Source organism: Cyprinus carpio, chromosome B3 (assembly GCF_018340385.1).
Source record: "Cyprinus carpio isolate SPL01 chromosome B3, ASM1834038v1, whole genome shotgun sequence".
Classification (NCBI taxonomy): domain Eukaryota; kingdom Metazoa; phylum Chordata; class Actinopteri; order Cypriniformes; family Cyprinidae; genus Cyprinus; species Cyprinus carpio.
Genome location: NC_056599.1, coordinates 6,546,290 through 6,566,441, shown reverse-complemented (window position 1 = coordinate 6,566,441; position 20,152 = coordinate 6,546,290). Strand labels below are relative to the sequence as shown.

The window sequence follows — 20,152 nt, the reverse complement described above, 5'->3', positions numbered from 1 at the left end:
ACATACGCACCGCACTCAATCTGAACATACGAAAGGCGCCTGTTATAGGCATGTATATATATACCATATGATCTGAATATCAACCGTCGGTGCTTCGTACTGTCCCTACTGACTGAAACTGTACATATAGACCGTACATCTCTAACACAGCGTCCAGTGTTAGAGTTCGACAAGCCGCATTACGTACCTGTGATAAATCTAATATGACAGATATCTGCATTGAGGTTAAACGACTAGCAGACAAACACACGTGCGTTTTCACTTATGGTAAAGTTGTGGCCTAACTTCACTTCAGACCGGTGGAAATAAGTTTTAATTTTTAGCAAAACACTACGCAGCTATGAACGACACGCCGAGCGATAATGTCAAATACTGACAGGAACCAGCAGGTAACGGGCTAATCCAGGTTACGCTGGCGGTCCTGTTAATTTACGTAGCAGGCATAGGAGCGTATCTTCACAATCTCTTTTTTAGGGACGGCACTACCTCTGTTGAAAAGAGGTTTTAGTAAAGTAAAACCACCACATCTAAAAACTGCTGCCTAGAAATATAGCTAGCGATGTTTGGACCAGCGCTCTATCAAGATCGTATAACCCAATAATAAGAATATAATAATAATGGACAAAATTGGCAACGGGTTAATGGTGATGTTCACGAGGTTCTCTTTCAAACCACCGGTGATGCGTCTACGTATGGGGAGTGGCCCCGTGTGAAGAAGCTACACGAGCAGTAACAAGCCGCGCTGCCCCAAAACGTAACAGTCCGTCCCCTGCACTAAACGTGTAAAGAAAACCGTCCGTACCACGAAGAACTTCTGAACCTATGTGCCTAATCATGGCTCTATTCCATCGCATGTCCGGGGGTGGTGCTTAAATCAGAGTTAGAACTTATTTACTGATCCCCCTGACACAGACGTCCATTGAAAAAAAACACTTACGTCGAAATACCACCTCTATTCCGCAATACCCGATTTCATCACGCGTTGAAGTTTTTAATCGCTGGCACGGGAGATGATTATTTGGATCCTTAATAACACTCTTTTATAACACTAGAACCGCAAGAATAACAGCACCCGACGCGGGTTTCTAATTACCAGATCACGGATCGCCTGTCCGGTTTTAATTAAAACTACGCCGGGAGCATGTATATTCTCACACGTGGATGTCTATCTTGGGGGCATCGTGTCTGATAACCCCAGAGTTCTCAGTACCTACCCCTACAGATGTTTGATTGAAGCTCTGATTACTTTTGGAACAGAGACACTCGAAAGTAGCCTTTTCGGCCGGGTTTTTGTTCTACCACAGAACACACCGGGGCACATGGATGCTACTGACCCCTGCTGGAGAAAATACGGGTTAATGAGAGAGACTGCAGTTTACCAATGCTAGTAATGTGATAGAATTACTAGTACTCGCCCCCATTCATAGTGACCTTTTCTTTCAAGAAAAATTAAGTGTTTGAAGAGCGGTGTAGATATAAAAATAAGACATGAGGCAAGATCTAAAGATGAGATTCTGTCTAATCGCGATGCCTGTCCTAACACCCAAGCCTTATAGACTCAATATTGTTGGTCAGCATCTTCTTTTGTCAAAAAAGTTACGGGGGGGGGGGGGTCCCTAGCGTGTTCCGTGGTGGGGTCATGCTCTAGGCGCTTCTAGGCACTACTGCTAATACCCCATACGTACCGCATGTGGTGTGTGAAGAATTTTATCTATCGCCCCGGCTGGTTCTCGCTATCTAATCAAGAAAATCTTGGTTCTTGGACACTACCAAAATCAATCATTTTAGCAATGACCGAAATTCAGCCTTTTCTAGGGGCGTATGATAAAAACCCCGTTGGCTTTTAAAATTTTAAACCTGGAGTTTTTGGCTTTAATATCCAAGACGGCGTCCAAATTCCGTCCAAAACCGGTTCAACCGTGTGAATATGAAGATGCGGATCAGACCGTTAGGGGACATGGTTTATCAACTCGTGACGGCTCACCAGGAAGACATCTTAAAAATCACACCTCTTGTAATAGATAGTCAGATTTGCTCTAAACGGATACAACGCTCGAACAACCTAAACGCGGTTAATTTGACCGCCCTGTATTAAGAGTTGTTCGAAATCCAGTTTTCACTAATTAAATCGTAGAAATAGTAGACTTGAAGCACGAGTCAGTACAACCTCTCAGACAATCCATAACCATTCTCGGTAGAGGCCGATTTTGGATTCAATTGTTTGAATACTCCAATCCGAAGACAGTGTTAGTGGATTATTACGTGAGGAGGAAGGACAATAGAATACGGTTCACTAACGTCTGTTTATGGAAAAGTTTGATCACAATTACATTAGTATTTTCTTAGGAAGTGTCAGTCCCCCAGCGACGAGCTAACCAAAGTGACCGTAAAGAATACTACCGTCTTAACAGGCTTATTTTTAACTACTCTGACCCTCCCAAAACCAACCGGGGTTTGCGATTGGGTTAGCAATTTACATAACCGAGGATGGCGTGAGCTGCTTTTTTTGATACCTTTGGAGGATCTCCAAATAGACCCTCGTTTTCCAAAGAAAAACTGTAAAAACCTTTTTTAAATAAACAACTCTATCTGTTTACAATACTCTAACAGCAGTTTCAAGACTTCACGTCAGATACGTGGCGGACAAACTGTGTGTTTTTTTTGCTGTATCACATGTCACAGGGTTATGAGTATCGAAAATGTGGGTTAAACTGTACCATGATGATCTGATTAAAAATTATAATCTGGTTGCACCAATTTGTAAAGATACTGAAACTTCTCTCTGCGACACATTTAATTGTAGTAAGTGTGTACAAAATTGTAAAGGTGGTCTTTAGTACGCCTAGAACTGTGTTATTATTTTATGTTTACTAAATAAAAATGCTATGTAATCTAGAAATGTATCAACCAATATGTTTTGTACTGTATAAATACAGGCAACGTATAGACAAACTCTTGTTTTCATCTTTTTTTATAACATCAAAAACTTAATACGTAACACAACACAATTATTTCAAAACATATTTCTCGAGTAAAAAAAAAAAAAAAAAAAAAAAAAATTAAAAAGATAACCAGGCAGTAGTATCGAGTGAGGGTGAATTAAACAACTGTCGCAACAGCGGCAGTAGATCGTGGCATAGTCCTTTGACGTGTGCTTTTTACGAACGAGCCGTTTTTTTCATGGGGTTAGGCGATTTCCTTTTAGGGTATTCAACCGTGCGTGTTCAACCTGAGGATTCGTGATTGTTGAAAATGGTATATTTAAGTTTGCAAAAGCGTCCAGAAATTCATCCCAACCTCGCCGTCTGTATTCATCACGTAGCGTGTGAGGTGCCGTTATACTTTTAACCAAATCCAACATGTGTGAACCTACGATACATTCCCTTTATATACAAGACTCCCCAGAAGTTGTCCATGAAGACACTTGTTTGGCATTAGACATTTTATTTAGAATGAGTTTGATGTTTTTTTAAACTTCTTTTGCGGCACATTGTTTAAGATTTCATTGACAATCTGATCCTCGCTTTCATCATACAACGGTGCAGCAGCAGGTGCACTAACCGGCGCAGCACAGGTGCAGTAGCAGGTGTATTAGCATGTGTAATAAGCAGGTTCATCGGGGTGAATAGCGTCCGTTTGCGGTAGTGAAGAGAGTTAAAGTACTGCTCTCCAAATCACCTTGTTTACTATAGTTAAAAACTCTGTAAGACGCTGGAATAAAGTTTAGCCTTCCCCGTGCGAATCTAAATCACTCCTCTGCAATACGTTTCGTATAGCCGCATCTAAATCGTTCTCCCAGTTTGTTGAATTGTCTCACGAACACCTGCAGTTCTTAATTTATTCATCTGATTCTGAGGGATTAGGTAGAGCTTTTTCGGCATATTCCATTTCTAATGCTGTCTGGAGGTTATTAAACTAGTGAATAAATGGTAGTGCCACACTTAACAGAGGTACAGAAAAACCGCCTCGTTGATTAATCAACCGCTTTTTATACTTTTGAGGTGAATCTTTTTACTAGCTGCGTATTTGATCTCCTGTTTTTTTCTTTTTTAACCTCCGGAACTGGTTGTTGTGTTAGAGTACATTAAGAGCTATCTCACACAGGGATAGAATCAGCTGATCTGACGCTGACTGTAAAATAACACGGCGTTGTCTCGGTGAAGCCTTATATAATAGTTTTAAAAGAGGTAAGTTTTTACAGAGCCTATCACTCATTTTCTTTTCTGTACATACACCACCTGTTGATCTGAAAACAATTCTGATCTGAGACGAAAACGCTCCGGTGTTTTAGCTTTAAAGTCAATCAAAAGGAATCCGTAAGGCTGATTGGTAGCATCCTTATAACACTCCACAAGAATTTTGTATTTCCAGGGTAAATCTGGCGTCCTAAAGTCATTATTTGCATCGAGTCTCTCGGACTCTTGTACAAAATAAGATAGTGAGTATTGAGTGCGATAGTCCTACTGGTTTTACCGTGAAAAAACAGATTCTGGGTTATCAATATGATAGAAAATGGTATATGATGCACGTATTGTGTGAAAGCTCGCGAGAGTTCAGCGTTTGAAAAGGCTTCACACATCAGATCGTCACAGATAATAAGTACATTGGCATTTGGCTTTATTAAAGTTTCATCGGTTAAAGAGTTTGGAATACCTTCAATAAATTTGATATCATACAATGACAACAGTTCATCATACAAAGGTTGCCAACAACTGTATAAAAATACAAAACTGTCAATTTTTACATTGATCAACTTGTATGCATTACGCAATAAATTCTTTTAAAAAAACAGTCTTTCCGCTTCCGACGGGGCCTGACACCAAGACTGAGAATGGATATTGTAAACGAAAGTCAAAATCCTCTTCAACATACACATTTGTGTGTTAGAAATACCCTTAGTAGCCATAAGGAAGTGTGTTGTAGTCAGGTAGTAGCACTCACTTGTCGTATACCACTTTGAATCTTTTCAATACTGCTCTATTATGCAGTGTGAACTTCTTTTTATTCCGCACAATGGTCTCTGTGCGAGTGAGCAGGTGGGCTAGTGTCCACGTGTTGTTACATACCCCTGTATCAGACATATCATACTTTCTAAGGTGACAACCTTTGCATTAGCAGAATGCAGCGTGATCCCTTTAGCTTTAAGAGTGACTTTATTTTTCGCCGTTCTAAAGCTGTAAGATTTCGGCCCCATTGACGCGAAAGTACTTATGAAATCTCCATCATCAAGTTCATCCGTCAACTCACCAAGATATGTACCTGTTTTAGGTACCCAATCTCCATCTTTCGATACAAAGATAACGCTGTCTGTATCTACATAAAAAAACACTGGGCCCTAAACTGATCCATGAGCTCGTATAACTCCAGACTACCGTAAGCCGTAGTAAATGCAGCGATGAATACATTAACATCACTCGCGGGGGGCGGGGTCTTCATCGGCATAGCACCACTGAACTAATGCTACTGTGTCCGACACGAATGAGAAGTGTTTAATGACGCGTCCGTTTCCAAAGATATAGCGGGTCGCGAAATCTTCAGGGTCTGTTAAAAGCTCCGCTGTAGCTTGATTACACCTAAGACCAAATCTACCCCAAAGCGAATTCAATAAATATTTATTTATAGATCTGCGTGCGGGGTTAAGTGCTATTTTGGCAAGATCGAGCTGAACTCACTCCTTCTCAAAATAATCTCTGACGTAAGACTCCTTTTCAGCATCTGTCACTACGTGTGATGGAAATCCTGAAGCCTCTTGTTTGAATTTGAGAAACGTCTTAACATAACCGCTGAATAAAGTGTCTGTTGTTTGCGGAAAATGCCAGACTTTCCTCAATTCTGACTACCGAATAAACTTTTATCAATAGCCCTGGAGAGCTCGACAGAGGTCCAAACTCCTGAAATGACTCTTTCGTCATCACTGTGTTGACACTGACCCTGATACTGTGCCTCAGCACAGGTGCGACACAGCGCAAATAGTAGTTTCCCCTGAGAGGATTTGACAGGCAATAACGGGTGCAGTAGTTTACGTGGGGGGAGTACGCTGCATTTAATGAGACCGAAATAAGATTTGACCGGTTCAAAATCTTTTAAAATGATCTCAGGATGCCCGATAGGGTAGGTTTTACATGACTGTACGTAAGGATAGAGAGACGTGAAATCCAGATATGACACGCGTTCGTCCTCCGCGGTCTCGTGGTACAAGCGGAGTGCGTTCGTTCTCCCCCCAAAAGCGCTTCTCTAGGATTCAGTCCTCGCTGGTGCATTATAATTACTCATAAATGCAATTACATTGGGATCGTTTTGTTTAGCAGACTCCCACTGACATTCCCAAATCTTGTGCACTTTTAGATTGTAGGTATTACGCAAAACGTTCAGCTTATTGTCAGATTGTCTTCTGAGCAGGCCAAAAGGTGTTTTTGACACAGGATTCGATTCGTTTGGATTAAAACGACAGCAATGTCCGTGCCAGAAACACCCTAAAAACTCCAAAGCTATTCTATCGCCGTTATCAGTCTCATAATAGCCGTCCACATGATACGGTCCAAATTTGGCTTCGCCATGATTTAAAGCGTGATGAACATCGACATTTCTGCTTGCTTTAATGTATTCCAACCATTGGATGGAGGGGTTTTGAGTAAGCTTTATACTGATTGATGTAGGCATTTTTTGTGCGTTAAGGCAATTGTGTCTTTGGTTAAAAAAAGCGTTTTGAACACTTTCATAGCACAGCCGGCTAACGTTATACACCCAAAAGGATCTACGTTTGTACATTCTATAAACTCTTTTCTGTATTTCATACAGCCTTCACGTAGCAAAACAACGTCATTCTTGCAGTACAAAGCTAATTGCTTTTTGAAGTCAAACACCTCTCCTGCTACACCCCCTCGTACCACGAATCAAATTTCACACGTTCAGCGTCAGACATCGTCTGATATCCGTAATGATCTTTTGACGGATACGGACCGATATAGTTTGCATTCTGCAAGCGATTAAAATGATGCGGAAAGTACCCTTTTTCGTTGGTGTTTAAGTTTAAAGCAGTCGTCATTTTTGACATTTTCATCGGCAAGAAGCTATAGCTGTCAATGTATCTCTGTTTAAAGACTTGGTCGTACATGTAAACAAGTCTACAGCCTTGGAGTATAATTTTTGGCGTTAGTCCCTGACTAGTGAAAATACTCGAGCAATATAAAAGAGTCGAAACCCGAAGAATTGTGTGCGATAAATGTGAAACCCTCAAATTTTGGTCGTCTGAAATGCTTGACCATCTGATCTACACAGTCTACACCTTCTGCCGTAAATTCATCCCCAGCTTGCGTGGCTGCACAAATATAATTTGCCGTATGCCTGCCATTTTCATACATCGTTTTCAAAGTCAAAATAAACATAGTCTTGGCTATGTTCGCTAGGCTTGACAGGCTGAATATAGCAACAATGCTGACCTTCATCCATCAGAACTTCAGCGCAATGCACACATTTCAATGGTGCACATTTGTGCGTTAATAGTTTATCACCAGACCATTTTGCTCTGTACTGCCTGTAACATTTGTCACAGTATTTTATGAGATCACACTGAGACCTCGAACCGCCACTTTGTACTTGTTTATGCATTTCATAACAGAAATCAGATCTACAATATCTCAAACAATCGTCACATTGCACCGATTTCTTAGGATGCGTGTAGCACGTATTGTTTGTGCATACATTGCATGTAAATTTACAATAATGTGAAGTACGATCCTTAAATCCATGATAGCAGTACTCACAAACATACGAGTAGCCTAAGAAACCTTTCAGATTTTTTATACCATAATAATGATCATCATGCAAATACAAATGCACCGTCTTCTGATGTAGCTCGTCTGTATTTTTATACACTTCCAATTTACCTGAACCTGATCTGTGAAAGATAACAATTTTCAGGTCTAAATGGGCTTCAAATTTAGAAACATCATGCAATGCAATTTTATCTCTGGGATCGTAACCCAGATCAGTATGTATACCCCTGGCTATTCTCATCAATTCGTAGTCGGGACTTTGAGGATTTAAAAAGTGAGCTATGCACGCACTAAAACACATATTGTCTGCGAAATTTTTCCGGGCTAAACAAATGCATTCTGTTTTTCTGTATGACCTGATTATGAGCTAGGTCGGTCAACTTCCTACTCGAGCCACCGCCACCTTGTTTGTTTCGTGCTACAGAGACACATAACTCTAAAGCACTATCAAAAAACCATATCTGTATTGCTTTGAACAGCCCGTTCGATTTGGTCAACAAATACATTAACATCGTGATTGTTATCAGGCGTCAGAACGGCATTAATATCTGTGGGGAGAGTTGCACCTTGCAGAGCTATGTTCAAAAAAACCCCTTCACCAGCTAATAATGTGGAAAATGCTACAATCTCATTCAAAATATCCTGCAAAAAGATATTATAGGCAGCATAGTCATCTGTGACTATTTCACGAAAATTTAAAGTTCTGCGAATTTCTAAACCATTAAATCTTGGTCTTGGGACAATCGTAAAATCACCCACATGACCTCCTTCTCTCACTAGTCTAGCTATGCAATCCTGACTGAGACCCATATCTGGAGCTGAGGGATCATAACCTGAGGATTCATTATTAGATGGCCCTGCGCCGACCTGTTCATCGCTGTTTATATCAGCACCCAACCATTCGTGTTGTTCATCTATAAGCTCATGTAATCTATCCACCATGTTAAGCGGATCAGACGGTAACATCTGTAAATGATTGTTAATAATTTCACGTAACTGTTCGCTATTGTTTTGAAAATCATATCTGGGTCTTGATGACCTCTGATCATCTTCTGAAGCGTGGGGGTGTAAATTATCGTGACATCTTTTACTGCTCATTTTGAATTATTATTGTTTTATTTATTTATTTTTTATTTTTAAATCAGAAATACACCTTTTTTCAAGTTTAAAGACAAGCGTGTACACTCCTGAAAACACCAACGCCGAATCACAATGCTCATAACCACATATAACAAAACAGAAACATATATAAATTCAAAACCACCGTTTCTCCGTAAGTAAAACAACACTAAATGGCCGGGACAATAACATACAATAATGTAAGGAATAACAAACAATATTAATAAAAGTATGGAATAACAAACAATATTAATAAATGTAAGAAATAATGAATGATAATAATGATTCGTTGTCAATAACAAACAATAATAAATGTAAGAAATACCCAATGATAATAACGAATCGGTGTCAGTAACAAAACAAAAACAAACAACAATTCAATACACATCAGCCTCTTATAATACGATTAAACAAATCCGTCAGCATTCTTTGAATAAGGTTTAAACGTTCTGTGATCAGCGTAAGGGCGTTAACAACGAGATTTTGCTCGACTTGTACCTGATGGATTTCTGCCGGGTACACCGCTCATGCTCTGTTGAAACTCCCGAAATTCACCATACAGCTGTTCGTGACAGCTTCTCCAAAATTTGGCCGCGTGACGTAAGGATTCGTTCTGCTGTTGTTGACAGGCTATGATGTTTCTCAAAATCGATACCACATCACTTTGTGCGCTAGCAACTATGTCTTCTGCTTCCCGATAGGATAAAGTTTGTCCGTTCAAGTCGAAAAAGTGTCTCAAAGCTCCGATTAACACGGCGCAGCATATCATAATCAAGCCTTCTGTTTAAATCACGCTCACGGAACAATTCCTGAGGAATTTCGTGAGGTAATTCCTCATCCCCCTCCTCGCTTTCCGAAGCACTGAAGGACCCTTGATCCCACGCATGTATCTGCGAATCAGTCCACGCTGTTAGGCCTCCTTCGTCGTACCCTTGTTCTGTAAAATAATGACAACAGTTTATTAATTTATCGAATGAAAGACAAAACATAAAAGTAATAACAAGGTTTTCTGTTTTAATACATACCGTTATTCTCCGAAGTCCTTAAACAACTGGTGGTCGGTGCATCATCCGTTTCGTGCTCCGGTAGCCTCAAACGTTTAACCCCCTGACCCTGCGAGTGACGCGGCCTGGAAGTACCTGGTATGTGAACACTTGAACAGTCTGGGAGCGTGTGAGACCGTTCCTCTGAAGACGGAACTGGGGCGGGAGTGGGATTTGTGACGTCCGCACTAACCACAACCTCTTGTAAAACGTCCTCTGTAGGTAACATTATCACGTGACTGTTGGTATCAACGTGCTCACCTGCCAAAAAAAAAAAAAAACATATAACATCATTATTATTATCTATTTCTTTTTGGTAATCACTTTATGTGAAACTGACACTTTTAACTTGATGAGAAAAGATTGTTTGCATATATGACCTACCGTTATTAACAGCACCGTCATCATCACAAGCAAATAGCTCCGCCTCATCGACTGGGTAAAATGACAACAAAGTTATTGGTGCTATTATTAGACATTGAATTAATAAAATAAAATTGGAAAATACTCACATAGCTCTTCAAGGATCTGTTCCAGACCATCGTCGAAATCCTGATTCGCAAAGCCACCTAGAGATTATAACCACGAGACATTAAACAAATATTCACGTTAAAATATATTTAAATAACTCAGATGAAAAAACACTTACCCTGGTAATTTTCAGCCATTGTTTCGTGTATTGTTGAGATAGCAGCGACTTGTAGCATAGCGGCGTAACACGACTTGAAGATTTTACAGGTAATGAGCATAACAAAACTTTTGGTTTTTAACGGGATTCGCCGTGTGGGCGGCTCTTGAGAATACCACGTAAAATCCGATAACCATCAGTAGAGGGTACCCTGATAACATAAATCTTTAATACATGTATAATGTATGCAACAACAACAGATGCGACATTTTTTTGTTTTTTTTTCTTTACAACTTAACTGAGGATGGCGTGATCTACGCCAGAGACCGTCTGGCCTTTATCGCACGTCCTGGTGCGTAGACACGACCTTTCATCACGACGGGGTAGATATAGCCTTAGCTTCGACTGATTGCCCGCATGGATTTTTAACAGCTCCAAAATCAAAAGCTATGATATCTTGTGTGTGTGTGTGTGTCTATAAGAGTGTGTGTGTGTGTGTGTGTGTGTGTGTGTGTGTGTGTGTGTGTGTGTGTGTGTGTGCGTGTATGTGTGATTGTTTGTAAGTCACGTTCTGTGTGTTTGTTTGTAAGTCACGTTCTGTGTGTTTGTTTGTACACGTGTTTGCATATGTATGTTTGTGTATATTTACATCTATGTTTATGCTTTTTGTATATTCATATATGTGTGTGTGTGTGTGTGTGTGTGTGTGTGTGTGTTTGTATTTGCAACCCATGTTTGTGTTGAGACTTGAAAAATAAGGTGTGAATAAAATAATAAATGTGATTGAAATAAACAAAATTAGTTAACTCAAATTAAACAACATTTTCCTATATACCATAGCCTGCCTTGTTAAAAAACAATCATAGATCTCACATCCTTTTGACCTGTCGTTGCACTTTTGGCTAACCTTACGCTCACAGGTCTACGTCATAAAGTTTAAATTGTCATTCTTTGATCAGCGAGCACGAAATGCGGAGCATTAGCTGACCCTCGGCATCACAGGGACCAGAACCCCAAAACTCATTAGTTTGCTAATGAGTTACAAACCTTTAGATGTTTTACAGTCTTTTGAAGTGCGGTACACTGATATGGCAGCGCCAGTAATCACACAACGCAGACACCAGACGCGTTTCGATGCAATACGTGAGACAAAATATTTTCATTTCGTACCGCGTTGTAAAACCTCAGGCTTTTAATAACATATGCCTGTTTTATTTGCTAGATAACACGTCACAAGCGTTACAGAAGTTAATGTTGACAAAATAAAAGACATATTAAAGGATTTAGGCTAATAAAGTAAGTGTGAGTGGTTAATTAAAATAAAATAAAAACAATCAACACTTTTTTTTTTTTTTTTTTCCAACAAGAACTTTTGTTTAGACGAAAAATCATATAGACTAACCTCATTTTAAAAAACATCGGTCTAATGTTTAAACAGGTAGAACGTTTTCACCAATTAAGAAATGGTGTATATTTATTAAAAACGTTACTATAATTCTTTTAACATATATTTACATTTATTTTGCGCTGGTGTCTTCTCTATCGTTAGAGGGGGCAGGACTGTAGGCGTGGCTTGACCGAAGCTCTCCTGAGTTCATTCTGAGTTTGACAGCGGCGCGTGAGGTTGATTCGACGGATAAGCTCTGCTGTGTGGTGTTATTTCTTTTGTTTAACTTTTTTCTGCCGGCGTGACAAAACGCTAACGTTTCCTGATTTGTATCATTGAAAAACTACCGTTTGCTTTACGTTCGCTTCTTTTTTGCTTTAGTTTGAGGTAAGATACAAATGCTATAAAACTCTGTAACCTAGTTTTCCTTTTATTTTCTTTTCTTTTCTTTTCTTTTCTTTTCTTTTCTTTTCTTTTCTTTTCTTTTCTAACTGCTTACAAACTCTAACATCTTTTTAAATTGTAATGTTACAAGCTTTGACTCACGTATTGTTTATTTTAGATAGATAGATAGATAATCAGTAACCTAGTTTTCTTTTTTTATTTAATTTGTAACAAACTTTAAAACCTTTTTTAAAATTGTTTTAACAGCTCTTAAATACCTTGAACCTTTTTTACTCTTTTTCCGGGGACAAAAAAAAAAAAAACGATCATTACACTGTTTCTATTTCGTCTATGTTTATAACCTTTTTCTTGAAATGCATTGTGTATGTAAAACCTTAATAAAAACTTCCCTTATACCATTTTCACATTTTCACATTTTAAAGTTTAAAGCACATAGTTTTGAACAGTTTTCAATGGCCCCACACACAAAAACACTTTTCCCTCCCCATCAAATTCCTTCTTAGGTTCATAAGTTCATATCTAGGTCACAGGGGTGTACAGGGAGGGGTGGGGGGGGGTCCAAACAGGTGTACAAAACAGATGTCTTTTATGACCCTCATCAATCAAATTTTTGACCACAAGCCGCCCTTAATCCTCTCTCATGTATAAGCCTTTCTGCATCTGGCAACGATAGAAATGGTCGCAGACTAGCGATATTTCAAAGATGGAAAAATGCAGTCTTTGATACCTTTTTAATATGTGCATCGAACATAAGTTCAGAGTCAAAAATAACGCCAAGATTAAAACATTTAGCTTTTAATCCGTATATGTATATATACGGATTAAAAGCTAAATGTTTTCATTTCGGTTCATTCTTGGTTAAGAAAATAATAATAATCTTCAGGTTCCATTTGCAGAGCGAAATGAGAACGGTCCAGCATTTACAAATAATTCTTATTAACTCCGTTATTATTGTTGATTTTTCAAACTGCTAACACTTTGCATTTTTGAATTATGCCTTTACTGTGTGACCAAAAATTGTGAATTGTGACTTTGAACGCGCTGGTGCCTCACGCGCACATATTCATTGGAAGCAGCAGTCGTACACGAGCCATGCGCCGCGAGCAGCGGTCCACTTTGGCATATTTTTGCTCATTATGATTGTTTTTTTTTTTCGTCGATACTGAAACACGTGTGAAATCCAAAGCCTATTTTACCTTACTAATAAGAGTTTAGCTTCAAATGTGCAACATGTTTGGATTTGTCCCGAATGAGAGAGATAAGCCCAACCTTACCTTATGTATCGCTTTATTTTTAATTATTATTTTTGTTTTGTTGATAAGCCTATATTATTATATACTGCAATTATATTTATCCATTAGAATTATATATTTGTAATTCTTGTTCTGTTCTGATAAATTTGTTGAATTTAAAGGATTTGTTGTAAAGTGAATGGAACTAAAATATCCTGTTGGTACATTAGCCTATAGCATTATTAGGCCTGCCGTTATTATTTCTAAATGTAATAAAATGCAGCTCTTACAAATTTAATTTATTTTTTAGTGTGTTAAAAAAAAAAAATGCAGCAAACGAAAATAGGCGATTAATCGGTTAAAGTGTTATTGTGGGTTAACAAATTTACATTATATACTTAGGAACAGAGTATGGGCCTAATCTAGGCTATGTTGTTAACTACAAGTTTCGTGTAGCTATAATTTTATCCAGCTTTATTTTTCCATTGCATCCAAAAATGACTTGTGCATGCGCATTCACTCCGCGCGCTCAAGCTGCCTCCCGCGATGCTCAGCTGTGGACGATTTCAAAATGTTTGATTTAAAGGTTGCTGTCACATTTTATACAGGAATTGTTCATTAAAAAAAGTCAAAATATATTGTTTGTTTTATGCTAACATGCAATCAAGGTCTTCAGATACTATATAAGATACAAGTTCATTTAGACTATTTAACATGCACTGTGACATTTTACCATTTCAACTTATAAACTCCTTAAGATTTTAAAGTCAGTTTAATAATAATGAAAGTCAAGTTGAATATGGTATTTTTTTTTAAAGGTTTTAATTGCTTAAATTATTTCTATGAATTAATAATATGTTATCATGACTTTTTCATCATATCATTTTTTAAGAGCTGTATTCGTTTTCCATTTCGGAAACCAAGCACACACTTTTTTCTTTTTTAAATCTTTTAATCACTCGCAAAGCTCTAACAAGGTTTCATTAATATAGAGGCCAATAGAGGTTCTTTCTTTTATTCTTTATTTATAATGTTTATTCTTGAAGAAAATAAGTATTTACTCTTTAAGAAAATAAGGGACGATCCAAATATTTGTAATGTATAATAATATAGGCCTATGTATGTTTATTGGATTTTAAAACATAACAACTGAAGGTCTATGAAACATTTTTTAAACAATGGCATTTTAATTTCCAACTAAAATATTATTTCAACCATATAGCCTGTGAATAAATAAAATGCATACTTTTCAATGAAAGAACACTGAGAGTGTAGGTTGCTTCTGGTGTTTGGATTTGTACTTCAATATAATGAGCTCCAAGTTTAAGAATAGCCTACAGCAGGGGCGTTTCTAGGATTTTCATTTTAGGGGGGCTTAGCCCCCAATAAGGGTATGATTAAAAAAAAATATTATTTGACTATTAGGGTAGGGTTGTATACTACTAACCTTATTGTAAACCACTATTCCATTGTATTCCCTGTATTTCATATATGGGAGTAGAAGTACTGACTGAGCCATATACAACACCGTAAAAAAAAAAAAAAAAAAAGAAAAAGAAAAAAGAAAAATTTAGATGTGACCAGTCACTAGAAATTTTTTTACAATGAAGACTTCCTGATTTATTATTAGGACATTCATGTTTATCCTTTGATGATACCACTGCTTTTTCTTATGAAATGTACGTGGAAATTGGCAGACAATTAAAACAACATAAGGGTTCAATGACTGCAGTGAATCTTGGGAACACAGTGGTATTGTGTGTCAGAGGCTGTCTACGTTCTATTCTCAACTGACTTGCTCATTTGCAGACCTACTTCCGCACGACAAGAAATTTTTTTTATATCCATCTACAATGAAATATAAATTATTATTATTATTATTATTTTTGAGCTTTTTAGCCTTTATAATCAACAATACGGTTGGTTATACATCAAGTCACCCCCTGAAAATTTATTTCATTTCAAATCATTTAACTAACCAGCTAATATTCATTAAGAATATAGACAAAACATGTATTAATGTAATTGTCTGTTGGCAACATGTTTAATCTGTTCTATATGTATTTCTATTTATTAAAAATAACAACATGAATTATCAATTTGCCACTTCTATAAATCAGTTACTTAAAAAAAAAAAAAAATTAAAAAATCACAAATCCCTTTACTCTACTCGCCTCTTACTCTAATATACAGTATGTATCATGATACACTAATGATTCATTATTACTTAATACAAAATTATATTTAATAATACAAAACAAAATAACTCCACATGATGTTTCTCTCTATGTGCCCTTTAGTGCTTTCAGAAAATGATGTGTGTCTTTAATCATTTCTGTGCATGGTTGCATAATGTAATGCCAAAATACACAATAATATGTTTTAAATTTTAAAAAGTAAATTAAAATAAATTATGATCGTTTTCTAAAGTACGTTTTCATGGGTGTTAATCACTTCATTTTTGTTGGAAGAAAAAACAACTATCACACTGTGATGAGGGCTGAAGGTGAACGCAGCGAAGACGTATTGGTATTGGATGAGAAACTGAACTGTGTATTGGTCCAGTAACAACTGCAATTACAAGAACTGCACCAATGCAGATGTCATATCATAGCAATCTATCAATAAATGCACACACACCTTGTACTCTCTGATGTTCGCTCTGATCGGCGCCCCTGCGGATTGAAAAATGCGCTGAATTAATGCAGACTCAGATCAGGGGAGGAGCCGAAACTTGACGCAGCTTGCGGCCGTTTCAAATGAGTTTTTAAAGGGGACTGAAGCGATTACAAATTAATTAATCAAATTATTTTTAGGGGGGCTGGGCAGACGTTTAGGGGCCTAGTGACGCCCCTGGCCTACAGTGTTTTTTTTTTTTTTTTTTGCTTTGTTTTTGTTTTTTAACTCCCTATTTAACAGCATTAGCTCAATGAAATACATCTTCCTTCAGGTAGACTGATTGTTTTCCCGCCTTGCTAAATGTTGGGCTCATGATCAATAAGTTGTATTCGCCTCAAACTGATTTTATAAAATCCAAACGTGGACGGTGAAGCTGGGTCAGTTAGCGTGAGACGCGCGCTGTGAAGCTGGAGCAGCTGACGGAGGATTCCGCTTGGTCTTAAAGCCTGCCTCAAACGTCTACGTTCACAAACGTCTACGATTTTCTCAAAAATAATGATTAATTATCAATTGAGAATTTGTTATTATTTTGGTCTAGTGATAATAATAATATGGGCTGCGGGAAAATAATGAATAAAAAGAGTACGGCTGATGTGAGTGCAGGCATGTTTCAATCCAGTAACATGACAACACACCGTTCCTCACAGCCAAAAAACAGACAGAGTTCAGTTCAGCTGGAGGGGGTTGGGGTAGTTCTGTATAGCTTGTGGGGGTCGAGATACAGGTGTGAATTTCTAGCTCTTTTATATGAACAGTGTCTTATGAGGGTTTCAAACTTGCAGAACAAGTTTTTAGGACATATTGGTTTTAAAACAACTTTAAAGAAAGGTTTGATCCACTTCAAATGTTGACTACTGTATAGCGCAATAAAGTTTATTAGTTATTATGACTTAATTTCAGAGGAAGTTGCCTTAACTAAAAAAAAAAAAAAAACTGTTGCATTAGGGCTGGGCGATGGCCTAAAAAATCCCCAATTTTTTTCACAAAAAAAACAATTTATGATTGAAATCGATTTTTTTTGCCTCCCTACTTAAAATCAATATTCAAATGACAAATAAATTGTTCAAAACAAGTTTTAATATAATTATTTATCATTTACCAGTCAAATTTATAACTGAAACAAGATGATTAAAAAAAAGCAGTAATGTTATTACCTTAATGCTGGAAAGACCTTTATTTCATTTATTAATTTATTTTTTAATACTAACCCATCATGCATCTAACCATCCACTCGGCGTTAAGAGCTGTTCAGATTAAAACTGGCAGCTCCGCAGTGAGTCACTGTCATGGACAGGACAGAGCAAGTGTAAATATATTTTCTAGTGAATATTTTCATCTCGTTATGCCGCTGGTTTAGGTTATATATTTATTTTTATTTCTTATATAAATTATTTGTAAATATAGCAGACACTGTCTAACGTGTCTACACCGGACGGTCTTGTTCATTTCGAGGGCGAAACATCTCTCTCACTCGGCAGCAGAGTATGTGAGAGAGCAGCAGCAATTTCCCTCCGCGCTCCGAGCATTAAATAATCACTCCGCTCCGTGCTCACTGATACCAGAAACACTGGTCAGCACTTGCTCCGTGGATAAAGTTGAAATGTTATGTTCATAACCTAGCCTATAAAAATAAAATAAAAAATAAATAAATAAATAAAATAACAGGAGAGTTTCAAAGGGGATTAGGCTATTGTGTGCAAACTTTTTTTTCCTACCAAACACCAAACTAATAACATTGTCAGCATTAAAAGGTATAATTGCTGCTTTCTGCTGTGCAAATTTTTTTTGTGATGAAAATAACAGTACATTTTCATCAGTTATTTTATCTACAGAACGATGCATTTATTACAGATTTTTACTCGTGATGGAGCGGTGCTGGAGCAAGTGAAAACCACGACGCTCCGACTTTTAAAAAATCCTCTCCACGCTCCAGTCAGAATAACACCGCTCCGCTCATACTCTGCTAGGCAGCGTGTCTCAAACATGCAGGGAGGGTTGAGCCCAATCACAACTACGAGCCCTGAGTGTCGGCCGTTTTATTTTGTTGCGTTCATGCAATATTTTTTAGAGTGTGAAATATAATTTTTCACAGAATGTAGCCTATTCATGAACAATATATTGACGTTTTTCTAAATCCCAAACAGAGTCCAGACGTCAGTAAAGTATCCGTTTATGAACATGTTTTATAGGCTTTTTTTACAGACGTGACAAAAAACACAAGAGTTTTTATATATTTTGTAGACTTTATGTGATTTAAAATGCACAAACCAGAAGCCCAATATCTGCAGAGAAGTGCTGGCTATTCTCAAACATAAAATATCAATTTTATTTAAATTTTCCTTTTTGTGTTTCAGAGGAAAAATCAGTGTTAAGACATATCTCCGTTATGGACCGTTCTGGAAGAAGAATTTATGCAAACGCATATAAAATGCTTTACAAACTTTATCAGAGATGTCTTGAGGGTATTTAATAGGTCTGCCTCCCACGTAAGATTTTTCTAGTTACTAGTCATTCATTTGTCATTATTCAACTAATCGCAGGTTTATATTAAATTTACATCTATAATCCATAATGAGCCTTTATATATTCCGCGCTCAAGCACATGCATTAAGTTTGCCCCAAAGCACAGGCAGAAGTAGCCTAATAATTGTGAAAAAGGAGACATTTTAATTATTTATTAATAAACAAATGTTTTCTTGTTGGCTGCAAGATGAAATTCACAGTGCTGACTCTCTCCACATTGGACGCGCCTTTAAAGAGAAATGCAACCTTCACAGATTACATAATGCTTTCGTTTTGAATTGATTCGTTTAAAAGACATTTCAAGCTTTTTGTAGATATATTTCTCATGTATGTGAGGCACCCAAATTTTCAGTTATTTCATTATTAGGAAAAAAATCACGTGATCCTGAGGGCGACTTCCTGTTATGCATGCGTAATAATTTTCGCACAAACACTTAAATATGAATAATAATTCACATTTTGCATATGCATTACAAAGCAATTTTTTTTACATGCAATTATCCAAAATAAAACCAAACAAGATTTGTAATGAAGATAAAATATGTAGACAAATAAGAATAAATGCTGCGAGCACTCAACGTCATGCGCAGAGCAAATCTTGCACTGATATTTTAAAGAGCAGGTCATATGTTATTTATTAAGTGTCCCAATATTGTATTGGAGTCCCCTACATCAGGTTTAAATGCATCTAAGGTCAGAAAACATTGTAATTTTCTCAGAATATACATTTAATATTAGAGTCATTTACCAATGATTAGGAAATGATTCGTTTCAAGCAAGTTCGGAGCAAGCCCCTCCCTTGCTCAAGCCTACTCTGCTCTGATTGGTCAGCTGGCCAAACCTGTTGTGATTAGCACAGAGATGAGTCCTTGAGCCAGTTAGCCAGCGCTACCATTGCTTATTTACATTGCACCTTTACATAAAACAAAAATATAGTAAATCCGTTCTTATAATGACATAAAATACAAAAACACTTATGCAAGCGAATCGTGCCCACAGCTAAAGTTTAGCTGCTAAACTGTGAACACTAGATGGATACGTAATCCAAGTGCTAACGTGACTAACTGATTAAACAATACAGTTTGTAAACCAAAATATGTCTACTGTAATGTTTGAAGAACGACAGACAAAAGAAGCTTGGTCTTAACTTTTAATCAGAACGCAGAACAGTTGTATCACAGGAGCACCAGCCGAAATCACTCATCTCTCCCGCATTAACCCTGTAACTGCCAGTGCAGCACAATAAACAGCAATTTCACAATTATTATAAAGTCTGTGTGCTACACTACATTCTTTATTATTAAACAAAGTAATTAGAACAACGTCAGTCTACAATAATCGACATATTCTTAGGTTCACTG

General features: G+C 37.4%; 1 protein-coding gene and 1 long non-coding RNA gene across 2 annotated transcripts in view; one reads left to right on the top strand and one right to left on the bottom strand.

Moving 5' to 3' along the window:
• LOC109108480 (zinc finger protein 501-like) overlaps window positions 1-20,152 on the top strand; it is a 282,595-nt gene that overhangs the window by 171,018 nt on the left and 91,425 nt on the right. The gene's annotated exons all lie outside the window — the stretch shown is intronic.
• On the bottom strand, window positions 9,627-10,667 carry LOC109064686. Its single transcript, XR_006154328.1, has 4 exons — window positions 10,450-10,667; window positions 10,322-10,372; window positions 9,920-10,198; window positions 9,627-9,831 (listed from the first exon to the last, which is right to left on the bottom strand). It is a non-coding gene; the product is annotated as an uncharacterized LOC109064686 (long non-coding RNA).